At 35.8% G+C, this 12,975-nt stretch overlaps 1 pseudogene; it reads left to right on the top strand.

Moving 5' to 3' along the window:
* The first annotated feature begins 10,756 nt into the window (after positions 1-10,756).
* LOC107702359 (receptor-type tyrosine-protein phosphatase delta-like) overlaps positions 10,757-12,975 on the top strand; it is a 68,632-nt pseudogene continuing 66,413 nt past the window's right edge.

The raw sequence follows: 12,975 nt of genomic DNA, 5'->3' as shown, positions 1-12,975 counted from the left end.
TTTTTTTTTTTTTAGTGTGTTGGAGATGGATGAGGGAATAAGCTGGCTCCAGGTGTGTTGAACTAAAAAGCGGAGGTCTCTGGACTGGGATCCTCGATCTCCCTTTGAATTGGCGTCAAGAACAACGAGGATTTGCCCTCGTCTGGAAAAGTCACAACGCTTTGCAGAATGCTGTGTGGAATCCTCGAAGCGGCTCCACCAAGCCACGACGACATGTCTCACTCATGTAGTAATTAAGGCCTACCTGTGAGTTTGTCGGGGCAGAACATCAGGGCAATAGATCCATTCAAAACGGAGAGAACATCATCATGGAGATCTCATCCAGTGAGTATACCAATGTGAGTTGACAAATATTTACATGAATTCATGTTTCAAACACTTTTATCCCAAGCAAACCACTGCAAATTTAAGACTTCATATGTTTTATCAGTATACATGCCGAATCAAACCCATAACCTTCATATTGTGCTACAGGGAAACTATACTGTCGGATGTTGACATTTATATTGACAGACATGTCTTGGACTGCCTTGTCTCGTGCCACAGTTTTGTTTTGGAACTTCAGCATTTTCACTTAGACTGAGGTCATTTTTGTGTTGATCGAACAATATCTTCATAAAATGGCATAAAAACTGCAGTAACACTTTATTTTAGTAGTACTCAATTTGTTTTTGCTTTGGTAAGCCTATATATATTGTGCATATAATGTACTGCTCATTGTTTTTTTTATTTTTAGAATGCAAAAAAGTGGTCCAATGGACCCGATATATTTTGGAATATTCGTTGATATTCCATGTATCCATGTAAGATCATAAGTTCAGAAAAACACATGAACATTTGTGCCCATAAATGTGGTCAAATTGCATTTTTAATTCCTATTTTTTTGCTTATTTTGTCTTGACATTATATTTTTGTTACCTCACTTAAAAAATAAAATGAAAATGAAAACGTACAATATTTAATTCCTTGACATTTCCATGGATTACTCAAAAGTTGTGACTATGTCAGTTTTATATATATTTTTTATTATATATTTTATTTTTTTGGGTTAGATGCTATGGCCCTATATCTTATGGAAGATTCAGAGCTAAATAATAAAAAGTTGCCAATAAATTTAAATGTATCATTTTAGATCTATCTATCTATCTATCTATCTATCTATCTATCTGTCTATCTGTCTACTTTTTAAAGTTGCAATGAAGCATAAGTACCGATATATATTTTCTTTCATTTTGTGACGCACATTCAAGTGTTCAAGTGTCAATCTATCTATCTTTTCTTAAATCATTTAATTATGCTGAAAACCAAGATAAAAACACGCCTTTTCTTTAAAGAAAACTGAATGCACTACAGGACATATTGACAGCTGATTATATGCACTTTTTCAATAAATAAAGATTCTTTTGACACTGTTGTGTTATCAAAATGACTGAATTTAAAGTAGTTTTGTTGATTAGGTGCAGCCAGCAGCACCTGAAACTTCTGTTCACTAATGAGCAGCAGCTTGAAAGCCTCATGTGTTTTGTCTGCTGGGCTTTACTCCTTCAGTTCAAAGAATTCCTGGAATGCTTTTGCCCGAAGTTAACTGTTCTGAATGGGACCTAAAAGCAGACATGATTTCAGTCATTAGTTTGTAATTCACATCATAACTAGTTCACATGACCATCATAGTTTCTGGGGCATTGCCCCAGCCCTGAGACCATTAACTTTTTTGTAAGAAGTTTTGTTCCTGCACTTTTTACTCATAGTGTTTCGGATAAGGGCTGCTTTGTGTTTGATAACATTCGCTCGGTCACTCACATGACAAAACTGCTCTTATGAAAGAGCTTCAGGAAGCCTTAATGTATTCCTAAAGAGAAATAGAATAAGAGGACAGACCCCAATCAGTGGGTCTTGCTGAGATCGATGATGTCATAAAGGGCACAAAGACATTAAAATAGTGTTTAGCTGCTTTGAAAATAACAAAAACTATTTGAAACCCACCGCTGCGGACAGATACTTCTTTTTCAAGAGTTTCCCCCTGCTTTATTATTCTCTCAGGCTTTGTTGGTGCTGTGGTTCGTGACCGCACAGAGATTAGACTAGTGTAGTCTGACAGTGAGCTATGCTAATGCAGTCACATGCCGCTCACAATGTGTGTGCTAAGTCCCGGCAGGAGAGAGGCACTGTTAGCTTGTGACTGCACTGGGATTACTGAGCCATGCAACGCAAGACCCAAACACACTCATACAGCAGGAGGGAGCTGAACGTACACACACACACTTTGCTCGAGGCCCTGGAATTCACTAGGATAAACAATTCTTTTATTTCAGTTTCAAAGGGAATATTATCATGACACTCACTTTTTGAAGATGTTGTCATATGCGCATGGACAGTGTGATTTGAGATAAGAGATCACCATTAAAAAACACCATGGGGAATGCTTTTGGGCAGTGGCATGACACTCATTTTTGTCTTATCTATTAATATAGCTTTAAAAATGCAATTCATGCAGTCAGTGACTTGAATATACAGTTTCTATTATCAATATTTAAATTGGGGGTTCTTAGGGGGACATTAAGTCACAAATGTCAGGGTGATGCAGGGTGATTTGTCCTGATATCATCATTAAGAAAAAGCCTCATTACACAAATGATTGAAAACCTTATTAATCTAACCTAAACTAATCTAGTTGTCTAATTCCTTATGTAGTTGTCTAATAAACCTGGCATTGTGTATTACAAATATTGTTGGTTCTTTGATGAATTGCTTTTGTTCCTCTTTACTAAGTGACTTTGGATAAAAGCGTCTGCTAAATGCTCATGTAAATGCATAATCCAAAAAAACACACAGTTTCACAAAACTGCTTCACAGCTCATTAATATTTGAAAAACTTTTGGTGCAACCAACATACGGGAAAAAAAACTCCCTAAAGCTTATAAATATATTTATAAATGAATAATTAATTAATTAATTAATTAATTATAAATTAATTTGAATTTTTTTCTGATATGACATCGACTCTTTTATTTCCGCAACATTAGAGCAAACTCTTAATGATGACAACATAAGTGATTTTAGGAGGACATCTGCATCTAACTTTTGAAGTTTCCTTAGGATCAAAGTGCGGGCTCTCCTTCAGCCTTCACAGCTTAATGTCAGTGTGCAAGACACTCTATACCCAAAACTGAGAGTTATACAGAGAAAGTAGGCTTGCACACATTCCTAATACCGTAAATGCAGACAGGGATCAAAATAGTTTATTCATCATCTTACAGTAGAATCCCTGTGCAAGATGAGAACAATAAGTTTTGCGTATGTTCTAGTATGATTATGAAGTTGCAGGAATTTTCAAAGAGACCAACAAAAATGGTTTAAACACCCCAACCGTTAGTGAAGTCTCTCATTTGAATCATTATGACAGCTTCAGCTAAAAAATTATTCACTATAGCATATGCCAGCCATGAACAAAGCAACTAATTATTTAGAAAATCTGACAGAGATGATGTCATGGTACCTAACAATGGTGGCTTTGCATGTGCCCCTGTGTGTACGTGTGCACGTGTGGAACAGAGAGAGAGGAAGAGAGAGAGAGGAGCATGTTTGATGTGGATTTCGAGGTATCTAGGACATCTTTTTAGGTCAAAAACTTCAGAAATTCTGTTTTCAGAAAGCTTCCATTTTTCATATGTAAATCAGCTCCATGGAAGCAACAGAAACAACAGCACCAATGATATATGCGTTATTAATATTCAAAGAGAAACTTCTAATTTATGCAGCCTTCGTTAGGAAACTTATCAAGAGAGCCAGTAACGGTAGCATTACCAGTCGACAGGCACGCTGATTTTGCTGTGTGTTTGTGAACATGTTTGTATATGCCAAAGAGAGAGATTGTTCCCAACAACAGGGATATTTTGTTGAAAGCTTTCTCTAATTTCCTGTTCACTTTAATGGTCCAATCCAATTAGGAGAATAGAAGCCTATTATTGAAACCATACCTATTTAAGGGTTTGTTTGATGTTACTTTCTCCTAGCTTCTTAGCTTAGGTTTTTGGTGGTTGCACACAAAAAAAACTACTCTCTTTATTTGTCTGACCAAAGGAAGATGGGGAAACCTGTTGGAAAACAGTCATTATTTGTGCATTTTGACCATGGCGGCACAGAAATTAGACTGTTCGACTGATGCGGCTCTTCAATAATCAAAAATATATTCCCTAGCTACTGTAATATGTATTATTATTTAGTTTCTGCTAAATGTATATTTAATGCATGAGGGCACTTGCAGGTGACTCTTAAAGTAGAATCTATACAGTTTAAATATGATGTTCTGCCATGGAGATTTATGGATGTAAATACGGATTGAATGGTCTTAAATGTATTGATTATTATGTCATCCAAATGGAATATCATTAACTTAATACAAGTTAATTATACCTTCAGACTGAAAGCAAAAAGGTCCACTCTCACATGATTCTGGTCCAAATAAAGGGTTTGGCTGGCTAGTAATATAGTTATGTAGTAACTACATAATTCTGATGCCAAAAAACATATTTTTCCATTCAGAATATATATAGGCATACATATATACATATCATATATGTGAAGTTTTTTTTTTTTTTTTTTTGAAGTTTTACATATATTTTTTGTTGTAATTAATGATAATTAATAACACTGGTTCATTTAGCCTTTGCGTGCACTAGCATAGAGCTAATCGATTAAGAACATTTTCTTGATTATATGAAATCATGTTATCTTTGAGTCCAAATAACAAAACACATATTGTTGCATATCGTTTTTTAAAGTTATTATTATTTAAGGATGCTACTGAGGTCAAAAGGTGAAGTGCTAACTTGTTAATATGAAAGTAAAATATGCAAGACAAATTCCTGCAGCAAATTCCAAATAATTTTACTCGTTTTGTTTCTCAGATTCAGTTTACTCAATAGCCGATGTGGGACAGCTTGCTCAGATTCATGGCTCCCTGTTCAGATTGCTTTATTGCCAAGGATCATGTTAGTAATCTGAGCTGTATGTAATCAATGGAACCGACACATAGATCATTAGACAATATCCTGTACTTAAATAGAGCGCTTACATTAGCATTGTATATTATGTAAGAGGGATGTCTTTATTAATATTTCATAAATGCGTGGTGGTGGTCTGTTTGCTGTTCCTCCTCAATTATCTTCCTTGAACATTCTCGGTGGTCCACGAGCACGCCATGAGTTCTACCGTGGGAGGGCGAGGGTGTATTCGCGATCATTATTTTAATACAGACTAAGTGTAAAGACAGACATTCTGAGCCTGAGAGGTAGATAGCTTTCGTTATTCCTACACGCACGCCCTCTTTACACAAACAAAGGAATGCTCTGAGGGGATTAAAAAGGAGACACGATGAAACTGGGTGGGTGCTGAAAAAAGAGTGCAAACCCGGTGTCTTGTCAGCAGAGGGCGCATGTGGCTTAATAGAAACCCCTCATTTCATCCATGTGAAACCTTAAACCTTACATCAGCATGTCCCCTCTCACACCTCCCCCTTCGCTCTCCATAATTTACACACTTTCTCACACCAACACCTCCGTTTCTTTATTTGTAATATTATTGTTTTAAACTGTCACTATGCATGCATGCATCATTTGCAGCGAGAAGAGAAGCAGAAGGAGAGAGAAAGAGGAGGAAAGAGAGGGGAAAAGATTCCTTACAGCATCTTCTCGGAGGCAGAATTGGGTCAGGCTGCCTCCAGGGTCTAAGAGCATCTACCTACCAGTCAAAAAACCTGTGTGTGTGTGTGTGTGTGTGTGTGTGTGTTACTACACCAGAGCTGCACTTGAGTGTATAACGGTATTACATTTTCCAGTGATGTCTTACGGTCTGATGTGTCTCAGATTTACTTTAATGACTCATAACTTTAACGCCAGCTATCCCAGCTTCCTGAGTCTTAATGGATTTGAGTGTGTACGTGAGTATGTGAGATGGAGGAATGTTAAAGTGAACGACTGACTGAAGGTTATAGTGTTAGAAAGAATGATTGTCCTGAGCGTAACAGCAGGTTCTCTGCTCTTTGTATGTGAAGGTCACATTCTGCTTACATTGTTGGGGGTCCAAATGTCCTCACAAGGATAGTTAAACCTGAAATCAGCTGCAGTACATTGTGGGGGCCAGCTAACCGTTCCTGCGAGAAAAGCTATGTTAATCAACATACCAAATAGTTTTTTTAATGAAAACAGTCTGACACTTAATTTGACTATATATTGAAAGTACATGACCGGTTAAAAGTTTGGAATAATTCTGATTTTTCTTTGAAGTTTTTCAAAGGAGACTCTTATGCTCACCATGGCTGCATTTTTTTTTTAATTATTATTATTATTATTATTTAAATTTTTTTTTGGAAATAAAATGAGCCTACAGAATAAAACAGTAATATTGTAAAATATTATTACAATTTAAAATAACTGGTTTCTATTTGAATATATTTTTAAAAAGTATTTTATTCCTGTGATGGCAACGATTAATTTTTGCATTATTACTCCAGTCTTTATATATATATATTAATATATAAACAGCTATTTTAAATTGTAATCATGTTTCACAATATTACTGTTTTTACTGTATTTTTGATCAAATTAAAGCAGCCTTAGTAAGCATACAAGATTTTTTTTCAAAAACATAAAAAGTGTATATATATATAACATGTAATATTAACACAAACACAAGCAAATGTGTATCTGTGTAGGCCTGTACTGGGGTTTGGTCATGTCGTATATTGTACAAAACACAAGAGCAGGTGTTTAAATGCCACCATTTGGATGTGGCCACATAATTTCATCAACATGACACCTGAATCTGGTTCCTTGGCCAAGCGGCAGGGGAAGTTGTGCCTAGAATGACAGGCCTCTGGCGGGATGTCATTACAGTCCATGTGGATTGCTTCAAGAAAATATGATATGGGGTTCAATCATTCATTTTCCATTGCCAGAATGAAAAAAAAAAGAAGCCTTAGTCGGATCTAGAATTGGGGGATATGTTGAACGTAATGTCATCTGAGAGGACAGAAGGGTGAACTATTGCTCTAATGTAAGTGGTGGACACTGGCTTTGTCCTATATAATAACACAAGTCTGGGCTCCTGCCATTTCTCTTGGGGTGGGAATAGATACAAGACATTGTGGAATTCCAAAAGCAGAGTCATGTTATATGGTCCAGCTGTGAGATGAATGATCCCTTGCAGACCAAAGGGCACGACACATACAGTATTTTTCATTTTGATGTATACATTTCACATAATCATGTTAACAATCCAACGTTTAGATTACTTTTTAATTACTTTTATTCAGTAGGGATGCATTAAACTGATCAAAGGGACAATAAAGATATTCAAAATGTTACAAAATGTTATCTATTTCAATATTTTATTTATTCTAAAATATTTTAATATAATATAGTTTCTAATTTAATATGCTTCTTTTGAACTTTCTGTTCATCAAAGAAGTAATTCAATTAAGTAATTTTCACTGAGATACTCCCAAAGTGTGTGTGTGTATAAGAAATTAATACTTTATATTTATTTAATTAATGCTCTACTCCAATTTATTAAAGTGACAGTAAAGAATTACAAAAAACAATTTCCACAAACATGTTAAGCAGCATAACTGTTTTCAACAATGATATTAATATGATTTCTGAAGGATCATGTGACACTGAAGACTGGAGTAATGATCTTACCAACTCCAAATTTTAAAAAAGTAAAAGTGCTCCCAAAATATGTGATGATGAAAAATGTTATAAATGGTATAATTTTGTACTGAATATTGAAAATAGTAAGAGTACATTTATGTGGTAAAATTTATTGTTTTTATATGGATTTTTATGGGTGCAAAATCTGACTTCACAATCTGACTTTACAAATTTGGTGCATCCTCTTGAAAATGCCATCCCCGAATCTGTCTCCTTTTCCATGATATTCCCATGTGATCTAATGAACAGATGATCAAAGCTGTTTCTGGGACTCTGCTATACGTCTAATGGTCCCTCTACTGTTTAACAGTTTGAAGGAGGAGAATATGAGACAAAGAAGACGGAGGAACATGAAACTGAGACTGTGTGCGAAAGAAAAAACAAGAGAGAGAGCGATAAATAAGTAATGCTGAACTAGTGACATTTGGGTATAAGACAGGAACAAAATCAAAATGCAATGAAAGTATCCAGTGCATTGAGCAGTGTGTGTGTGTGTGTGTGTGTTCAGACCCTAATTAATCTCCGCACTGCCTCTCTGGAGGGCAAACGCATTAAACACCCAAGATAGGTTGAATTTTTTTAATGATCAATATTGGATCCCATAATTCATGTTTTATTGTTTTTAATTATGTACTTATGTAACCAGTGATGCTTTATATCATTAATTGATACATATTTGATTGTTAGTTAGATAATTATGAGCGATAGATGTTTAATGTGTCCAACATGTTTTGCGATCAGGCTTGATTATTTCTTCATTTGCAGTGGTGTGTGTATGTGTATGCGATAAACAGTGGCTCCTGTGTGTGTTATCTGGCAGTGATTCTTATGAGAAGTGAGACAGTCTTTCACTGAAAGATCCACCACCTGCAGTCTCAGCTGTATGGTGATGAGACACACACACAACCACACATACTCACACATAAGCGCTCTCTCACACATGCACACAATCAACACACATTCTCCTTCACGCACATTGTCTCCGTATCTCACACTTAGACAAAGCGAGACAAGAAGTGAGAAGAAAGGTGTTTCTTCTTAATTAGGCTTGCATGCACAATCTTATATTTTTTCTCTCTTGACTGGTCTTTTACTCTTCTTGAGTGTTTTTAATACATTCCTTGACATAGAGGCTGACACACACATAAACCCACTCGGGGGATAGATACATAGAGAATTATGGCTGCACTTCTTTGACCTCTCACCTAGCAAGGTGCTGAGTTGCAAGTGTGTGTGTGTGTGTGTGTGTGTGTGTGTGTGTATGTGTGTGTTTGTGTTTCCTGACCTTAATGAAGGTGTACACTCGACCTCTGAAGGTGAGGTCAAAGGTGTTAAAGGGATAGTACGCCCGAAAATGAAAATCCTGTCATCATTTACTCATCCTCATGCCATGTCATGACTTTCCGTCTTTTGTGGAACACAGAATATTCAGAAAAATGTCAGTTTTGTCCATACAGTGAAAGCCAGTGGAGTTCAGTGATGTTTTGAACCTAATGACTTTAATTTTATGGACAAAATATAAGAATATACAGGTTTAGAATGACATGTAGGTGAGTAAATGATGACAGAATTTGTGTTCATTTGCATTTTTAGGTGAACTATACCTTTAAAAACAAATGCATTTCCAGCAATAAATATTTGTACTATTGCTGTCATTCACAAATATCTGCATATTCTCTCGCCCTTTCATTTTTAAATATTTTAGCAAATTTTATCATGCTTTTTAGTTAATTTAAATTGTAATAATATTTCACAATATTGCTATTTTTACTGTATTTTTCATCAAATAAATGCAGCCTTGGTGTGCGTAAGAGACTTCCTTCAAACGCATTAAAAATAGTAATTATTCCAAACTTTTTACAAGCACTGTAATTTCAATATATGGTGAAATTAAAAGCATTAAAAGCATAAAAATACCGACCCCAAACTTACAGCAGTGTAGGAATTTTTTTTTTTTTTAAATATGGTCCCAAAATGTTTGACAATGAAAAAAAGTTTCTAAATGTAATCTAAATACACGCAAAACATTTCTGATAAAAGTGACATTTGGTGACATTACAAATTTGGTGACATGTAGGTGAGCAAATGTTTGAATGAAGGTTTCATTATTATTATTATTATTATTATTATGTGAACTATCCCTTTAAACCCAAATGCATTTCCAGCAATAAATATTTTTAGTCATGCCATAATTCACAAATTTGTGCGTATTCTCCATGCCCTTTTATTTATTAAATATTTCAGCAAATTTGATAACACTTTCAGCTTCCAATAAAAGTGTACAGTACTCTCAGCTCCCTTTATGTAATATATCATATTTGAAATATTATTATATTTCCATTTTGCAGATTTTCCTCTCCAAAAAACTGCAGAAAGTGTGAAAAAAGCTGAACAGATTCTGTCTGGGCCTGCTCATAATTCACCTTCTCTTATCATCTGTTTCTTATATATTAATTTAGGCAGCCAGAATGTAAGAACAAGAGACGAAGATAGGAGGAAGGCTGGTATTAGGTCATTTAGTGTGGTTTGCATGTTGTGTAATTGAGTGTTTGATGTGTTTGTGTGTGTTTTCTGTACACAGCCCCCATAAGCACAGGAAGCTCTGGGTGGGCTATACGACCTAGTTTTTATTTTCACACAAACATACTCTGAATATCACACATGGGCACAATGATGCTCATGGAATATACATGAATATGTATGCTGTTAAAGCATTGTTGTGTTGTTAATGAGATCACACTCCATCTAATGAAACCATGTGATGTCCATCTAATGAAACCGTGTGTGTGTGTGTGTGTGTGTGTGTGTGTGTGTTGTCTTTTGACGAGTTAATGAATGATGATGAGATTTCTGTGGCTCTGGGATGAGCTCCCCTTTGGGCTCTTATTATCATGAAGTTGTGTTACATCTCACACACAAAAACAAGCGGATTTCCTGGTTAAAACGCAGTTTATATGCTATTGAAATTTTCTGCCCCCCCAAAAAACCTATCCTAAATCGTCACCCCCTTTACGCGCGCGCGCATGTGTGTGTACTGGCTGCATCCTGCATATCTTTGTTCGTGTCTTCATCAGATATGTGTTGAGATCAACTTGCGCGCTGACTCTTCTGGCTTTGCGCGACCGGGAAGCCCACCTGCGTCTGGAGAGTATTTTTAAAAGCAAGCGCGTCGCGTGAAGCGCACCACTTCAAACGCGTCTAAAGCTCTTCACTTTTATCGGCTTATGCGCGTGGACACGTCGCGGTTTTGAGAACCGTACAGACTGCACTCGTCTTTTGTCGGAGTTACCAGATCTTGGACTCTCACTCGGGCGGATAGAGTGACGGATCTCCACCGGGATCTCCTCGCACCGCGACTGTACCTGGAGAATCAGGTAAGAGCTCGCGCGGCTTCACAATAGAGCGAGGTCGTCCGGTTCTTTGGTCAAGTGTGTGTGTGTGTGTGTGTGTGTGTGTGTGTGTGTGAGTGTGAGTGCTGTGAAATTCAATGAAAGACAAACTATTGCTAGGTAGTCAATTTAGAAATGTCCAGGATTTCATAGTGCTCTCACAGAACACGTCGTTATTCCGCCGTAAATGCAGACCGCTGTTAAATTGAATTATTTATTAGAGTTGTTAGCTCTGTCGAACATTTTAGTACAGGGTGAACTCATTAAAAGTCTTGAAGTTTATTGGTTTTCTTATAAACTTGCAATGACTGCGGGCTATTACAAACCACACTGTAACAAAGTCAAAATATTGGCAGGAATAATGGGCTACAGTAAAACTGTAAAATACCTTGAAATACAGTAAAAAAAAGTATTATATTTTAAAAGACAACACATGCCATTTTACATTGTATGTTTTTAGAAGTAGCCTAAAACGAATTAATTAATCAATTAATTTCATGTGCGAATAAAATATAGTAATATATATTATTACTACGTTATGGACTGTTATTGTTCAAATAAAGTTATTTCGGTAACACTTTTGTTTAGGGACCAGTTCTCACTATTAACTAGTTTCTTATTAGCATGCCTATTATTAACATATTGGCTGTTTATTAGAAGCCTATTTATAAAGCACATATTCTGCATGACCATATTCTACATCCCTAATCCTACCTAACACCTAAACTCAACAACTAACTTACTAACTATTAATAAGCAGAAAATGAAGACTTTATTGAGGCAAAAGTCATAGTTAATGGTTTGTTAATAGCGAGAATTGGACCTTAAAATGAAATGTGACCTTTATTTCTTAAAAAAACAAGTATGAATCATCTCCTAATTAGGCCTACTTGAAAGGGGAATGCCCAGAATTGACAAAATATCAATTTTAAATTATATTCTTATTTTTATTCACAGTTACAGTATGTACATTGGTGTGTTGTAAGTTACATTTTGTGTTGATTAGTTTATGTTCATAGTGTTATTTTAGTGTCATGCTTATTACTTTGATATGCAACAGTCACTGGAGAGACCATTTAAACTTATCCTTGGGTCATCATGTGACATTTATGCTAATTATCATTTATGCTAATAATAATAATTTATGCAATTATTACAGCTAATTATCAGCCCGTTTTTACAGTAACAAATAGATTTTGTCTAGATTTTAATAGCTGTCATATATTACTACACTAATATTATACAGTTTAATGACATATAGTCACCAAAATGCGTGTTGTGAAACGTTGCTGTATTTTTACAGTGAAGTTCTGAAAATTTTTACCCAGTAATTGTAAAAATGTATCGAACTGAATGACTTTGATGCTTTATGTTAGTTTGGGACTCTTCGTGTCTGTGAATGTATATGAATGCTCTTGAGTATTCTAGTGATTCTCTGAGAGACAAGAGGCTTGCATAAGCAGTTTTTTATTTCTGTTCAGCCCTGTCATATTTTGACATTTTCTCACAAGACTTGTGTAAAGTGCTGACTTCTTCCCGCTGCTCTAATGTGTACTGAAAAGACAGCCCAGTTTGAATATCCAAGTTCTCCCTTCCATAACTCAAGCACAGACGGCCACATTATTTAAAAGTAAGAGTAAAATAAAATGGAAAACAGTGTGTTGGAATAGAAGCTCTATAGGCGCTTTTTCTCCCATTTTAGCGCCTGTAGATTTAGTTGAAGTGAAAATGAGAGAGAGAGAGAGAGCTAGAGATGAGCTGTTTCTCCCTCGTGCTGTGAGGATGACTTAGTGTCTCTCACCTTCATCCTGACACCTCATCTATTATCATTAGGCACACAGTCAAACAACTCTCTCAAGATGTGGGTGTGAAAG

The sequence above is a fragment of the Sinocyclocheilus anshuiensis genome, unplaced genomic scaffold (genome assembly GCF_001515605.1).
Source record: "Sinocyclocheilus anshuiensis isolate Anshui unplaced genomic scaffold, SAMN03320099.WGS_v1.1 scaffold86, whole genome shotgun sequence".
In the NCBI taxonomy this organism is placed as follows: domain Eukaryota; kingdom Metazoa; phylum Chordata; class Actinopteri; order Cypriniformes; family Cyprinidae; genus Sinocyclocheilus; species Sinocyclocheilus anshuiensis.
The sequence above is the reverse complement of the archived record's forward strand: the minus strand, read 5'-3'. Positions and strand labels throughout refer to the sequence as shown.